Raw genomic sequence first — 15,540 nt, 5'->3', positions numbered from 1 at the left:
TGTATTTTGCAGTTTGTTAAAATATGGCTAATTTGTTTTTCTGTAAAGATATGGGTTAACGGTTTTTTTGAAAAAAATTTCAATGGTTGAAACATGGTTGTAACATTTATTTTTTCAGTTTATTTTCTTAATGGTGCATTTATTTTCATTAAGAGGGTTATTGATATTCCCATAATGGAAGAAGGTTACAAACACCACAGCCGTTAGATGTCTTTTTCTGGGATGAGACTGGGATGGTCGAATCACTTGTTTTTCTCTCAAAATGTTATTCGTCCGTCCAAAACTCAAAAACCTATGATGTTTTGTATTATAGACTAGGTCTCTACCCGTGCCGTAATGGCACGGGCAAGGATATGTGTTTCAAATGTATCCATCAAATATACATGTCATATTTGTTTGAGAAGAATCGAATTGATTGATCCAAGTCTAAATGTTTTGAGGAGTTGGTTAATAAACATGTCCTTATCCTCGAATCTTTTAATATCGTGTATGTAAGTCATACAACCCTTTGGGACAAACATAGTTAATCGTTAGAGCAAATCCTATGGGCAGTTGAACATTACTTCGTTCACTACTTCAAAAAAATATCATCAAAGGTCATTCACCAAACTTGTAACAAAACCAAAAACACCTAAAATTACTTTAAAATCAATTATATTAATTTTGATGTTAGCATTAGAATTTAATTTTTTTTCTTTGATATAAATTGTTGGGTTCCCAATTTACACAGCTTTGTGTTTATTCATTTTCCTAAAATTTATAATAATATTTAATTCTTGATCCATTTCTTTTCTTATCTCTTTACATATTATCATGAACTATTTGTCAAGCATGCATCATTACACGAAGTTGGGGAGAAATGACAAAAACATAAATCATGACAAAAAAAGGGGAATAAAGAGATATGTGAGAAACTGAATCGATTACAATTAATTCACGCGTGGCCTTGCATAATCCCATGAAGTAGGGGAGAAATAATGGCAGAAACAGAAACCATAACAAAAAAGAGTAATAAAGAGAGATGTGAGAAACTGAACCGATTACAATTACTTCGCGTGTAGCCTTGTGTTTGGTCAATTTTTTTTATAGGTTTCATTTTTTTTCCTTCCCCCTACCCGGCAAATCTTAAAATCACAACATCTTTTTTTTTCGAAAAAATATGGCCTTTAAAAATCGTTTTAATTTTAAAAAATAATAAAAAAAGTAATTTGAAAACTTAAATCAAAACAAAGAAAAATTCCAATAGTGACTAAATAATTTATCTATTTTAGGACACCTTTTCTCACCCTCCGACCACTACTTCTTCCACAACCACATTATCGTCACCACTCTACCAGTTTCACCAATACCCACCACCATTGTCCCCACAGTCGATCCACCACCACCATCCACCATCAAAACCACCATTATTGCTTAATTTACCTATCTTAGGACCCCTTTTCTCACCCTACCTACTTCTTCCACCACCACATTATCGTCACCACTCTACCAGTCTCACCAATACCCACCACCATTATCCCTACCACTGTCCACCATCACAACCACCATTAATGCTTACTGATATGGTTAATTTCAAATAAATTTATAATGTATCAACAAAAATATATTCATTTGATTAATTAAAGAAACATTTATTATGAAATATCAATTGAACATTTATCATTAAATTTTAATTAAACGTGATTATTTATAGCGGTAGATTTATGTTCTGCAAGTATAAATTTGATCGCTCTTTATCTAGCCTAACTTGTCCAGACTTTGTTTTGTATTCTGTAAATGTAATCAATTTTATTTAAATACTAAAAACCGTGATTTGTTCGATCGGGTACTATAAATAGCTGGGATTCCATTTGGGTGATCCAACGGTCATGATCATATTTGTCTTATATGATTTAGTATCCTCCTCAAAATATTTGTGTTTTGTCCTTCCCAGTTGTGTTAAAAACAACGAACTACATCTATCACAATAAAAATGTTGCCCACTTTGTAACAAAACTATTATTGTCCACTATTATTCACCAACATCCACCACCGTACGTAAAAACCAACCATATCCACTATTTTTTCCACCACCAGTTATATTACCACCTCCACCACTCACAAATACCCGTCACTGTTTCCACCACCCACTGCTTCCTTCACTACCACCATTAAAAATTATTTATATAATTTTTAACCAGGATCACTGTAGTACAGTGGTAAAGTCATTGGGTGATGATACCAGTTACCTGAGTTCGAAACTCGCCAACACCAAATTATTTACCGATCAATATACATATAGTCTTTAATAAACTTATTTATTAATAAAAATACGTATTTGTTAGATACATTAAATGAACATTTATCATGAAAAATTAATTAATCATTCATCATGAGAAATTAATAGGATACTAATAAATAAAGCATTTATAATGGTTAGTTGAAAAAACCACGGCCGTAGATTTATACCTGCTAGACAGATCTCGGACGCTCTTTATATAGCCTAACTTAGCCAAACTTTGTTTTGTATTCTAGATAGATTAGGTCGCAACCCGTGCCATAACGACACGGGAAAGAATATGTGTTTCAAATGTATCTATCGATTCATATATGTCGTAATTGTCTGAGAAGAATCGAACCAATCAATCCTGATCTAAATGTTTCGAGGAGTTGGTTAATAAGTCCTTATCCTCAAATCTTTTAATATTGTGTATGTAAGTCATACAACCCTTTAGGACAAACATAGTTAATCGTTAGAGCAAATCCTATGGGCAGTAGAACATTACTTCGTTCACTACTTCAAAAAAAATATCATCACAGGTCATTCACCAAACTTGTAACAAAACTAAAAACATCTAAAATTACTTTAAAATCAATTAGATTAATCTTGCAAAATCTGTTAGCATTAAAATTTAATTTTTCTCTTTGATATAAATTGTTGGGTTCCCACTTTACATAGATTTGTGTTTATTCATTTTTCTAAAATTTGTAATAATATATAATTTTTGATCCATTTCTTTTCTTGTCTCTTTACCTATTATCATGAACTATCTCAAGCATGCATAATTACACAAAGTTGAGGAGAAATGACAAAAACAGAAATCATGACAAAAAAGGGGAATAAAGAGAGATGTGAGAAACTGAATCGATTACAATTAATTCACGTGTAGCCTTGCATAATCCCATGAAGTAGGGGAGAAACAATGACAAAAACAAAAACCATGACAAAAAAGGGGAATAAAGAGAGATGTGAGAAACTGAACCGATTACAATTAATTCGCGTGTAGCCTTGTGTTTGGTCAATTTTTTTATAGGTTTCATTTTTCTTCCTGCCCCTACCCGGCAAATCTTAAAATCAGAACATCTTCTTTTTTGGAAAAATATGGCCTTTAAAAATTGTTTTAATTTTAAAATATAATAAAAAAAAGGAATATGAAAACTAAAATCAAATTAAAACAAAACAAAGAAAAATTAACCAAGGGTGACTAAATAATTTACCTATCTTAGGACACATTTTTTCACCCTACTACCACTAGTTCTTCCACCACCACATTATCGTTACCACTCCACTAGTCTCACCAATACCCACCACCATTATCCCCACCGCCAATCTACCACCACCACCCACCATCACAACCACCATTAGTGTTTAATTTACATATCTTAAGACCCTTTTCTCACCCTACTACCACTACTTGTTCCATCACCACATTATCGTCACCACTCCACCAGTCTTACCAATATCCATCACCAGTGCCCACCATCCCAACCACCATTAATGCTTACTGATATGGTTAATATCAAATAAATTTATTATGTATCAATAAAAATATATTGATTTGATTAATTGAAGAAACATTTATTATGAAATATCAATTGAACATTTATTATTAAATTTTAATTAAACGTGTTCATTTATAGCGGTATATTTATGTTCTGCAAGTATATATTTAATCGTTCTTTATTTAGCCCAACTTGCCCATACTTTGTTTCGTATTCTGGAAATGTAATCAATTTTATTTTAATATTGAAACCCGTGATTTATTCGATCGGGTACTATAAATAGTTGGATCTCATTTGGGTGATCCAGCGGTCATGATTATATTGTCTTATATGATTTAGTATCCTCCTCAAAATATTTGTGTTTTGTCCTTACGAGTTGTGCTAAAAACAACCAACTACATCTATCACAATAAAATGTTGCCCATTTTGTAAAGACACAAAGCTATTATTGTCCACTATTATTCACTAACATCCACCACCGTACGTAAAAACCAACCACGCCCATTATTTTTTCCACGACCAGCAATGTTACCACCTCCACCACTGACAAATACCCGCCACTGTTTCCACCACCCAATACTTCTTTCACTACCACCATTAATTATTAATATAATTTTTAATCGGGGTCACTGTAGTACAGTGGTAAAGTCATTGGGTGATGATACCAGTTACCTGAGTTCGAAACTCATCAGCACCAAATTCTTTACCGATCAATATATATATAGTTTTTAATAAACTTATTTATTAATAAAAATATGCATTTATTAGATTCATTGAATGAACATTTATCATGAAAAATTAATTAATCATTCATCATGATCAATTAATAGGACACTAATTAATAAAATATTTATAATGGTTAGTTGAAAAGCCACGGCCGTAGATTTTCCCTCCTAGACAAATCTCGGCCGTTCTTTATCTAGCCTAAGTTACCCAAGCTTTGTTTTGTATTCCAGATTATCATATAACAACTTTAATCATTAATTAATATATTTTATTATTAGAGGGACCATGTATCATTAATTAATATATATTATTAGAAGGCGTAATTGGGGATATCTCTACAAATTGGGGGATACTCAAAGTTAAATGGGGTTGTATTTTAGTTAAGGGGTACTTTTTTTTAGGTGTGAAATAACCATATTATCTTTACCCTAATAAAAAGAAAAAAGAAAAACCGAAAAACTGAAAAACCTTTTTTTTTTAGTATCCCCCCTTCACTTTTCTTCTCCATCAAAAAACTCACACAAATCATGATGAATGATTTTTGATTTTGGTTATCAAGAAAATCGTTTTGAGTAGCGACGAGCGACGCAAATTATGATAATAAAAATGATTGAATCAGAACCATCTAAATTATCAAAAAAAAAACGTCTAAACTGTATTTATATAAAAAAAATCGAATTTGAATTTCAGTACCAGGTTAACTTTCGGTATTGTTTTGTCGGATGAATACAATACTGAAAGTACTTTCGGTATTGTTTTTTCGGATGAATAGGTATTGTTTTTCGGATGAATACAATACCGAAAGTGGCTCTGTAAATGCAAAATTTGATTGACTTATGTTTTGAGTTGGGCTTTGGTTAAAGGTTTTTTCATAGATGAAAGTTTGATTGTCTAAGAAAGGTTGCAATTAGGAGTCATCAAAATCAATTTAAGCAATTTCTCATATCACATAAATCTTCCAAAATCCTTCTTTTTTTTCATCTAACCAAAATATATTATTTGAAGTATCCCCCAAACACACTTGGACAAGGGATACTTCAATTACTTCATAATTTTATTTTATTTTTGAGTATCCCCCAGTTGTACCTTCTTTTATTTTTGGAGGGACCATGTCTTTATTTATATTAATATTAAAAAATTATTGGTGGGAAAAAATATCAAGTTTGTTCATTTAGCTCTAGTTTTACATAGTGGAAAAAATCAAGTTTCCCCGTCCATATGGCTGGGCAGATTTCTAACTGCCCTTAAGCTCCGAAAACTTTGTACATAAATATTTTTGTAGTGGATCAAACGGTTATCATGTGGTGTATACCGAATCCAGAAAATTTCATTATTATCATCGGTTGGCACGTGCAATTTTGGATTGGTGGATATACATCCCTATCTGAAATTTGATAGTCTTTTCCGATAATCCGGAATCCCATAGGATATTTTTCGTCTTAACGGCTATTGGGGTGCCGAAAACGAAAATTTACGAAAATTATTGGGTTCTCATAACGGAAACTGGCGGATAAGTTCCAATACCTATAGGATATAAGGTTATTAATATGTTATACCCTTTAGCCATTCATATGTTCTTCTGAATCGAATTGACACAAACTAAGAAAGAAAAAACTTACTTCTCCTGCTCTTATTTTGTATCTTTTTCTTCTTCTTCTTCTAATTTATCTCGGAGGCTCCTCGTCTCTTCTCTTCACTAGTCTACTCTCTATCACTGAATTTATCAATCAGATATTACATAACTAGGGTTTTTATAATTCAGTTCAATTTAAGGTTTTCGTTCAAATTAATCAGGGGCATCTTAATATGTATGATTGGAAATTTTTGTTTTCTATTAAAAGCCAATATTGGGTTCAATTTTGATTTTGAAACTCAATTTAAGGTTCATTTTCAGAATTGATTTGTGAAATTAAGGCGTGTCACAAAGTCAAAGAGCATCAAATCATGTTGGTACCTTAAACAATACATCAAGTTTAGTGGCCCCACACTTACAAGAACAAAAAAAAAGTGTTCAAGGTTCTGAAATTAAATCAACATCTGTGAGTCGTCCCAGAGAAAAAGGAGAAGAAGAGGAATAACCACTTATAGCTAAAATAAAGAAGAAAATACGTACAACAAGGTCATACGTATAAAATAAATTTGAAAAAATTGTTATTACAAAAGTTAGAGCAGATGGGACGAAGGTGGTTGAAATATAGGTGAATGGAGTCATTATAGCAAGAGAACTAAAGCAGCAAGTGCACAAGGAACCAGAAGCTTGGAATCTCATCTAAATACCTGCAAAAAAGAAGCCGGAGAATCATCTTGGACAAAGTGTAGATCAAAACGTCGATTTTTTTTGTATGTCAGCCGATCGAATGCCTGGGTAGTATGTAACCATTGTATTTGTATGTCGGCCGACATGATGCCTGAGTAATCTGTAACCGTATTTATATGTATCCGACCAGATGCCTGGGCAGTCTATAGCCCTTTTTTTGTATTTGTATTTGTTCAACGGCTTTTGGGGACCCTTGCTAGCATGATGCTCGGAGCACGTTACTATAATTCTTTGTTGTATAGCGGATCGTGAAATTCAAGACAAGATATTGATGTTTTGTGGTGACAACCTACGCATGCGACTAGATGCCATGCATATTTCATAAAGGGCAAATATCAATAATTAAATAATATTTAATTTAGATGCTTCATGCTTCGAATTGACTAAACATATGCATAAGCAGAATAAGTATTTATACAAAAGTGTAAAACATTTGTGAAGGAAAAATCATGAAGGAAAATTTTATAAGAACACACTAGAAATTTTAAGTACAATCTACTGTAAGTGCATGAATATTCATCAATGCTACCATGCTTACCAAATTAATCATCAAATAAAATACAATAATCCCATAGCGGAAAGGCGGCACAAAATATGTACTAGTTCTTCATCTTAGTAAACTCTAAGCTATAGCATATGAAATTTCATACATATAGATTAGTGGGTACATGCCTTTATACCGAGAATAGAATCAAAACATAAAATTCAAATTAATATTTTGACACGCGTGTTTGGTTTCAACATGCTTGCAAACATACATTTCGTATCGATCTAATATACACCATTATGAAGGAAACACAAATTCTAGGGGTTGTGGTTAGACAGGTGATAGGATTATTCAGGTGGTGTTAGAACATAGCTCGGTTGAACCCACCAAGCGTTTGTATGTCAGTTTGGGTGTTATATTTTAGTATCAAAACTCATCTAGAGTCGCTTGATTAAATACTAAAGACAACTTCATTTAGTTAGACTAGAAAGTCTAGGAATATTGAGACATACAAGTATTACTGTGACGGATCAGAAAAATCTTTGCTCCCAACGGGTCGGGCTACAGCCCGCTTGGAAAGTTCCAACTCCCTGAAACACCACTCCAGTTAAAAGAAAAAAAGTTACGTTCGTTGATAAAAGTCCCATCTCAGTAGGTAACAATCGCTTCTTACCGAACAACAAACTTGATATCCTGCTAACAGACATCTCATCGGTCTCAAGGTTAGAATTCTATGAGCATATGTCCCAAACCATAATACTCATAAAATTCCACAAGAGTTCCAATTTCCAAAAATAAGATTCGGCCAGTGGCCGAAAATAACAGGCGGCCAATTGCCCAAAATAAGAATCAGCCAATTGCCTAAATAATAGATGGCCAATTGCCTCAAATAACGTACGGCCAATTTCCCAAAATTAACAGACGGCTAATTGCCAAAAACTACAGATGGCCAGTTGCCAAAATTCACAGACGGTCAATACCAAAAATTAACAGATGACCAATTGCCAAAAACTACAGACGACCAGTTGCCAAAATTCACAGATGGCCAATTGCCAAAAATAACAGATGACCAGTTGCAAACGTCAAAATAATACTGGTTACCAGCCATCATTGGCCAGTTGCCAATGATATATACTTTCCAAGATTACAATCATCTCTGAATAGACGGTATGAACTGCAAAGCAGTAACCAAGACTTTCAAATGATATGAACAACCATGTACAGTTGTGCTGAACCGCATAGCGGCTTCCTACGTACCCTCTCCGTTGCTCGAAGGGATCAAGCACGATCGTAGTTCGTCACTGGATAGTATGAACTACCCATAATGGTAGTAACTATCTATTACCAACAGATGATATGAATTATCCAGTTCAGATAACAAACTTTTATTTTTGAAAGGTTCGTGTAGACATACAGAGCTAAAATAAATTTATTAAGATGTCAAAATACGGATGTCAGTAAAAACTCAAGTTGTGAATAAACTCAGTTTGAAGTACCATAGTACTACTAACTTCATGCACTATATTTATTAAAAGAGAGTAATATAAATACTCAATCGAAGCCAAGATGTAAGTCTTATAAAAATCCAAATCAAAATGTGACAAAAATATATTGAAATATTGCTCACCGTCCTTAATGAAGGAATAAGTCAGCAGGTACTATTAGTGTTTAAATCACACGATCAGAATTAGAAAATGCACGGCTAGACTCCTTGTTTCTTTTTGACTTCCATTTTGTTTTACCATTCAATGGAGTGAAATCTATCATTTTCTAAACAATTAACAAAATTTACGAGGAGCATTACCTGATATTGATTAAAGCATGGAAGCATGCGACTAGTACATCAATATATAGCTCCATTCCTTTCTCAACGGTGCAGCTAACGGAGACAACAACACACCGTTAGTTACGTTTTTTATATAGTCCAGTTCTTTCAAATATGTCGCTTACCATTAGTACGGAGTGGAAGCATTTCCCCCGACGGGCAATCATTTGATGTTAACTAGGGAAATTTCGTATTGATCAATTAATCACTTGAAAATTATTTGAATCTAGTGGTATGTATAAGATTACCATTGTTGTCATCTAACGACGTTTCAATGATTAAATGAGAGTTTTAGAACTAATACCAATGTCTGGATATAACACAGTATGCGTACCTTGTATGCGAACTGTGAAGTTCTAGTACAGGTTCGAAACTCTTGTTTGCGAACTGCGTTTGCGAACGGGTTTACCTGTGAAAGGTCCGGAACTGTGGTTTGCGAATAGTGTTTGTGAACGGCTAGACAAGGCCAGGTTCGAAAGTGTGGTTCGCGTACTCAGGTTTCGAACATAATGTTTAGGTTCTAAAATCGATAAGTATGACAATTTATACTCATGAACTCAGGTTCATTTGCGAAATAAATTCCTTGGAACTTTAATGACATAAGTTATGCGAACTTGTTTTGAAAACCGTAGCATTATTCATGAATTGGTTCTTGTATAAGTACTTTGTACAACTACAAACCAAAACGTATACTTTTCAAATTGTTCATGGATATTCTATAAGATAGTGAACATTTGAATAACTCTCTTAAAGCACATTTAGATTCATTTGATTATCTATCATGATTGATTAATTATCATATTTGATCTAGAAGTGTTACATGAATATGGCTAAACTAAAAGTGTTCATATGGATAACTTCGGATAACTGTTATTGAGCCAACTGGTTATACACGTTTACGTACGATTCATCCATATCTAAATATAGGAATATCATTTGTGTGTATCAAGATAATATCATCTAACTGCGGAGATTGATTGCTTATTTTCAAAGCAGATTTAGCTTGAATCTTAAATCAGGAGTTCATATAACGGTGAATATCAATTGCTTTGTTACTAAGCTATCTTAGGTTTCATTGTAAGCAACCCTGATTTGAAGAATATATAAGAGAGCACTCTAGCATCTGGGAAACCTAATCCCGGCACAATCGTGTGTCGTAGTTGCAAACTAAAGTCGATTCTCCGTTAACCTAGCTTTTCCAAAACCATTATTAGGTTAACAACTTGAAGACTTCATTTGGGACTCGTGAAGCCAGATCCAACTATTTTTTTTTTAGTTTCGTATTCTGATCTTACTTTTTCTATCGTATTGAGTTTAATCTTCTCTAATGTTTTCTCGAGATTTATCTCCGATAGGTAATATAAAAAGTAATCACAACAGTTCTTCGTCTGAGACTCTTGTGATTCCGCAATAACTTCTTTTGTTAATCAGTTAGGTTATTGTGAGGTGACTAATATTTCTAGGATGCTCTTCCGGAGTATAAGACTGGATTATTAGTTGAATTTCATGTACACCTTGATCTTTATCTTAAGACGAAAACAACTACCAGAATAGACTTATCTGTGGGAGACAGATTTGTGTATAAATCTTCGCCTTTGGGTCATAGCAACTCTTAGTTGTGTATAAATCAAGTGCGCAGAGTCCTGTTGGGATTCAAGAGGCGTAAGGAACGCGACTGTACCTTAATCGGAGTGAGACTTGGTCAGGGTTCAACTACATTACAGTCTGAAGTTAACTTGTAGTAGACTAGAGTCTGTAGAGTCTTAATACAGTAAGGTATTCAAATATGGACTAGGTCCCGGGGGTTTTTTGCATTTGCGGTTTCCTCGTTAACAAAAATTTTGGTGTCTGTGTTATTTCTTTTCCACATTATATTTTTTTATATATAATTGAAATATCACAGGTTGTGCGTAGTTCAATCATAGTTGATAAATCCGACCTTGTTTGTTGGATATAACTTGATTGACACTCGAGCATTGGTCTTTGGTACCGTCCGAGTTATTCTCATAATAATCACTCTCACGGATTAGTATCTAGTTGATTTACTAATTGCATTGAGAAAGAGATAAAGTTATTTGATATATTTCTTGATTGAGTCTCACTTTTTAGTTGGTGCTCTCGGAATTATAGTGACGTTTGGTCCATACAGATTGTCGAACGAATTAGTTGGGTGTGGATGGATGTATGCACAACTCATTATAAACACTGGAAAATTCAAAGTCATACAAATCTCTGGATTAGGAAAGTGCTTAGGCACCCCCATTTTTTATTTGTTGAACTGTAAGGACGCTTCCCGTCGTGAACTGGTGAGGAAGGACTAGGTTCCATCAAAACATGGCGAGGACAAGAAGATTACCGGCGTGAGCAAGAAAGAGGCGTCATCGTCTGTCGCAAAGGGGAAGGCCAGATGGGTTAAGGAGAAAAAGACTCCTTCGGCGTGTCCAGTGGGTGAGCGACTGCTTGCTAGCTCTTTCCGTACACATGAGGTGATTCATGGTTCGTCAGCTCCTTCAGTAGAGGTCGGTCCTGAGTGGGTTACCAAGACCAACCCCCGCGCTTATTTCCCTCTCCGGATCAAGTATTGGGCTCCGCGGTTAGTATATGGGAGAGTTCTTCCCCCCCGAACGGAAAGAGAAAAACCCCGCGCGGAATTGGCCGCTTTCATCTTATTTTGGATCTGTCATGATGTGTTTGAGTACAGTCCCCAAGATACCATCAAGAGTGAACTTGTGCCAATAGCGGTGTTGCTATCTCGCGGCGTTTCTTTTACGCTTGTGCCGATGTTCTTAGGCATTTTATATCGTCATCTAGATTTGTTCTGTCACCACCTTCAGACAGTGGGTTCATCTCATAAGATCGAGACTTACATCCTAGCTTCTTTTATGCAAGCCTGGTCTTGGGAGCATGTTTCCCCATACGCGCCTGATCCTAATGAACTACCGATTCACCGCGAAGAAGATGTTAGGAAGGATGATGGCTCGTTTAATAGGGTTCCAGTTGTTTACGGTTACCCGCGGATGGCTCTTTGTCATCTCAAGGGAAAGTCCCCAAGGGCGATATTGACAAGAACTGGACGTGGCTAAAGACTTTGTATCAATTCCTTATCAAGACAGTCGGTCGGGTCCAGCGCATTATGACTTTACTGCGCCTTTTGACACAGAGCTGGACTCGACAAAGATTTTGGCGGCGACAGATTTTGATTCGGTAATGGACGTGTTGCCGGGCTATCTCCCCGATTTCCATGCTGGCAAGTTGATCGCCATGTCTTACAACCCCGATCGTGCGGCTCGGCAAGTTTGGTTTGACCAAGGAATTCCTCATAGGTTTCCTCCTTGGGGAAGCTCTGATATTGGGGATATCGTCGCCAGTTTCGATCGTTTTGTCTTCAAGGGATCGACACGTCTTTCCGATCGAGGGATCAACTTTTCGTTCAGGCAGCCTGTCCCTGAGCGCCATTTGGCAGTTACTGATGGAACCCACGAGTACCATGATTTCATGCGTTGTCGGGCCTTGAATTTTCTTTTGCGTGAACCGTCTCATCCCCATGACCTGTATGATCAAGACCTTCGAGTGCTTCATGGGTCTGGTCGGATTAAACTTGATGATGTCGCAGCTGTTGCACATCGTCTCGTTCCATCCACTAAAGGTCGCCCTTTGGAGCCCCTAGTAACTTCTTGGGCTCCTCCTGAGGGTTATGATCCCATACATCCAAAGAAGGGGTCGAAGTCGTTTTCCGATCGTAAGCCCCCACGGATAGAGGTGTCAAGGCCACCTGTTAATCCTCTAACAACACAGGTACTTGTTGTTCCCTTCGTTCTACATTCGTATATTATTTACCGTCGCCCCTTTTCTCTTTGATAAAATGAGTAGCGGGGGATGCTTTCTCAGGAAGCTCCTCATTCCAATCGGGTGGGGCGGAAGCCCCCTTCTTATGTAATGGAAGAGTACTTGAACATGCCTGAAAGTGATTGGACTGAGAATATCCTTGCAAAGAAGGCTAGCCGAGAGGCAGTTAAGTTGTCTGTTCCGCGCCCTTGTTCTTCTGCTAACATCTCATCCTTACAACCCCAGCAGGGTCGTCGGAGGAGCGCGTCGCAACCTCATAGGAGCATGAGTAACAGTCTCACTTCCTCGTTTGTAGATCAATTGAGGGACTTTGGGGTTAGTCTTCCCAAGGGTTCTGGTTGGGTATCTCCGTGCCTTCACATATTGTCAGTTCATCCTCTTCGGGCTAACACATTCTGGTGTCCCCTAGTGCCGTGCTGCAATCAATGAGCTCGTCTGGGTCCAGCCGGCTAGTTTTCGGTGGATCCTCATCCCACGTGGCACCAACTCTTAATGATCCTGCGAGTAACCTCCTATTTAATACGTGTCTTCGTTTTTATCATTATTTTTTCCTCTCACTTTCCCTCTCCCCTCTCTCCTTTTTTTTTTAATAATCTAAGTTGTTTATCACAATGGCGGTCATCTCTCATTTTTCAGGTTCTACTAGTGACTCTGAGTCGTCTTCTAGTTCTTCCACGTCTCGTCCTAAACCCGCTGATATCTCGCCCGATTCGTTGATTCCGGAGGTTAGTTCCCTGCCTCTTTTATGTGCTTTCGTTCGTTTGTTTGTTAAAGTTTCACCATTTGCGCTAGGATATGGGTAAGAAGCGTAAGGAGATTGTTAAGCCTGACAAGGACGGCACGCGGCGCGTAGTCCCCAGCGGCGATGGGTCTGGTAAACCTGCTCGAACGGATGGTAGTGGTTCCTCTGCTCCTTTGGAGAAGCAGACTGATGTTCCTGTTTCTGACATACCAGTTATCCCCGTTGTGCCAGAAAACTCCGAGGACGTGCAGCTTCGTTTCCCTTTGGTGGTGAGTGTTTCCGAGGCTGGAGTAGACCCTGCCACTCACACCCTCATTCACGGCTATTGGGTTATAACCGTTTTTGCCGCCGCTTATAGAGATATTGTGGAGTGTGGTGGTGGTCACATGGCGAATGCGGGTCTTCTGGACGTTCGCGTTTTGTGCTATATGACTAAGAATCTCTTGGAAATCGCTGACCAACTCACGCGTGTAGGAGATGATCATGTTGACGCGGCGACAATGCGTGGCTGGGAGACTGCCATGCGGTCCGAAATCAACGTTCAGTTTCCAATAATGTTGTTGGAAGAGTTGTTGGCAAAGGTGAAGAGTCAGAATGACCCTCGTGGTCGGCTTACGAGTCTGATTTCTAAGCTAGAGGGGAAGTTGGAGAAGGGTTCTGAGGCGACTGCTAGTAAGAAAGTGGTGTTGAATCTGTTGTTTGCTGATGTTGGGGTATCTAACAATGAAGTGATACGAGCCGAGACCGCGGAGGCAACGGTTCACGCAGAGCTTGAGGAAAAGCGACAGGAATTGGCCAAGCTTCAGCCTGCTTAAAGCGCTTCCTCTTTGTGTTGTCTTTCCCTTTGTCTTCATTTGGTTATGTTGGACCCCTGTTTTTCGGATGATGTGTTTGTTGTGTTGTTTTTTTTTTATTAATTGTGGGATATTTGTATGGTGTTTGATTAATTATTAGTTTGTTATTGGTGTTTTTCGTTATTCTTGGTTTCATGAAGAAGCGACTATTCATAATTCTATTTTTTTTTTGAGAAGTATAAATGGGCTTGTGGGAGCGTTTTGTGACGCGCTTACCCACCCCCCCTTTTTTTAAGGTATGCAGTGGGATGTTGGGTGTTGATATAACACGCATATTCTCCCTTTATTTTTATCATAAGAATGTGGTGCGATGGGGTGAGCGTTGATGGAATGCGCCTACTCCCATCTTTCTTTTTATTAGAAAGATGCGGTGGGATGGGTAGGCGTTGATGGAATGTGCCTACTCCCCCCTTTTTTTTATCAGAAGGATGTGGTGGGTTGATGGGACGCGCACACTCCCCCTTTCTTCTACCAGAAGGATGCAGTGAGATAGATGGAACGCGCCTACTCCCCTTTTTCTTTTATCAGAAGGATGTGGTGGGATGGGTGGACGTTGATGGAACGTGCCTAGTCCCCCTTTCTTTTTATCAGCCTATTGGGCGCCTTTGGCATTCCCCTAGCCTTTTTTAGATTTGGCGCGCCTTCGTCATACCCGTAGCCTTTTGTAGATTTGTCAGTCGAACAGGCGCCTTTCGCATTCCTGTGACCTTTTGTAGATTTGTCAGTCGACCAGGCGTCTTTGGCATTCCTGTGACCTTTTGTAGAATTTGTCAGCCTACCGGGCGCCTTTGTCATACCCGTGGAGTTTTGTAGATTTGTCAGTCGATCAGGCGCCTTTGGCATTCCTGTGACCTTTTTCATCACATTGCATACAAATTCCAGAAAAAGAATTTATTCTTATCGTAAAAAGGGAAAGATTGTTTACAATTTGTAGTTTATCTTTCATACTCTCTACTCCTCCTCCTCCTTTGCTTTAGTGAC

This window comes from Papaver somniferum, chromosome 4, assembly GCF_003573695.1.
Source record: "Papaver somniferum cultivar HN1 chromosome 4, ASM357369v1, whole genome shotgun sequence".
In the NCBI taxonomy this organism is placed as follows: domain Eukaryota; kingdom Viridiplantae; phylum Streptophyta; class Magnoliopsida; order Ranunculales; family Papaveraceae; genus Papaver; species Papaver somniferum.
Note: the sequence above shows the minus strand (reverse complement) of the source record.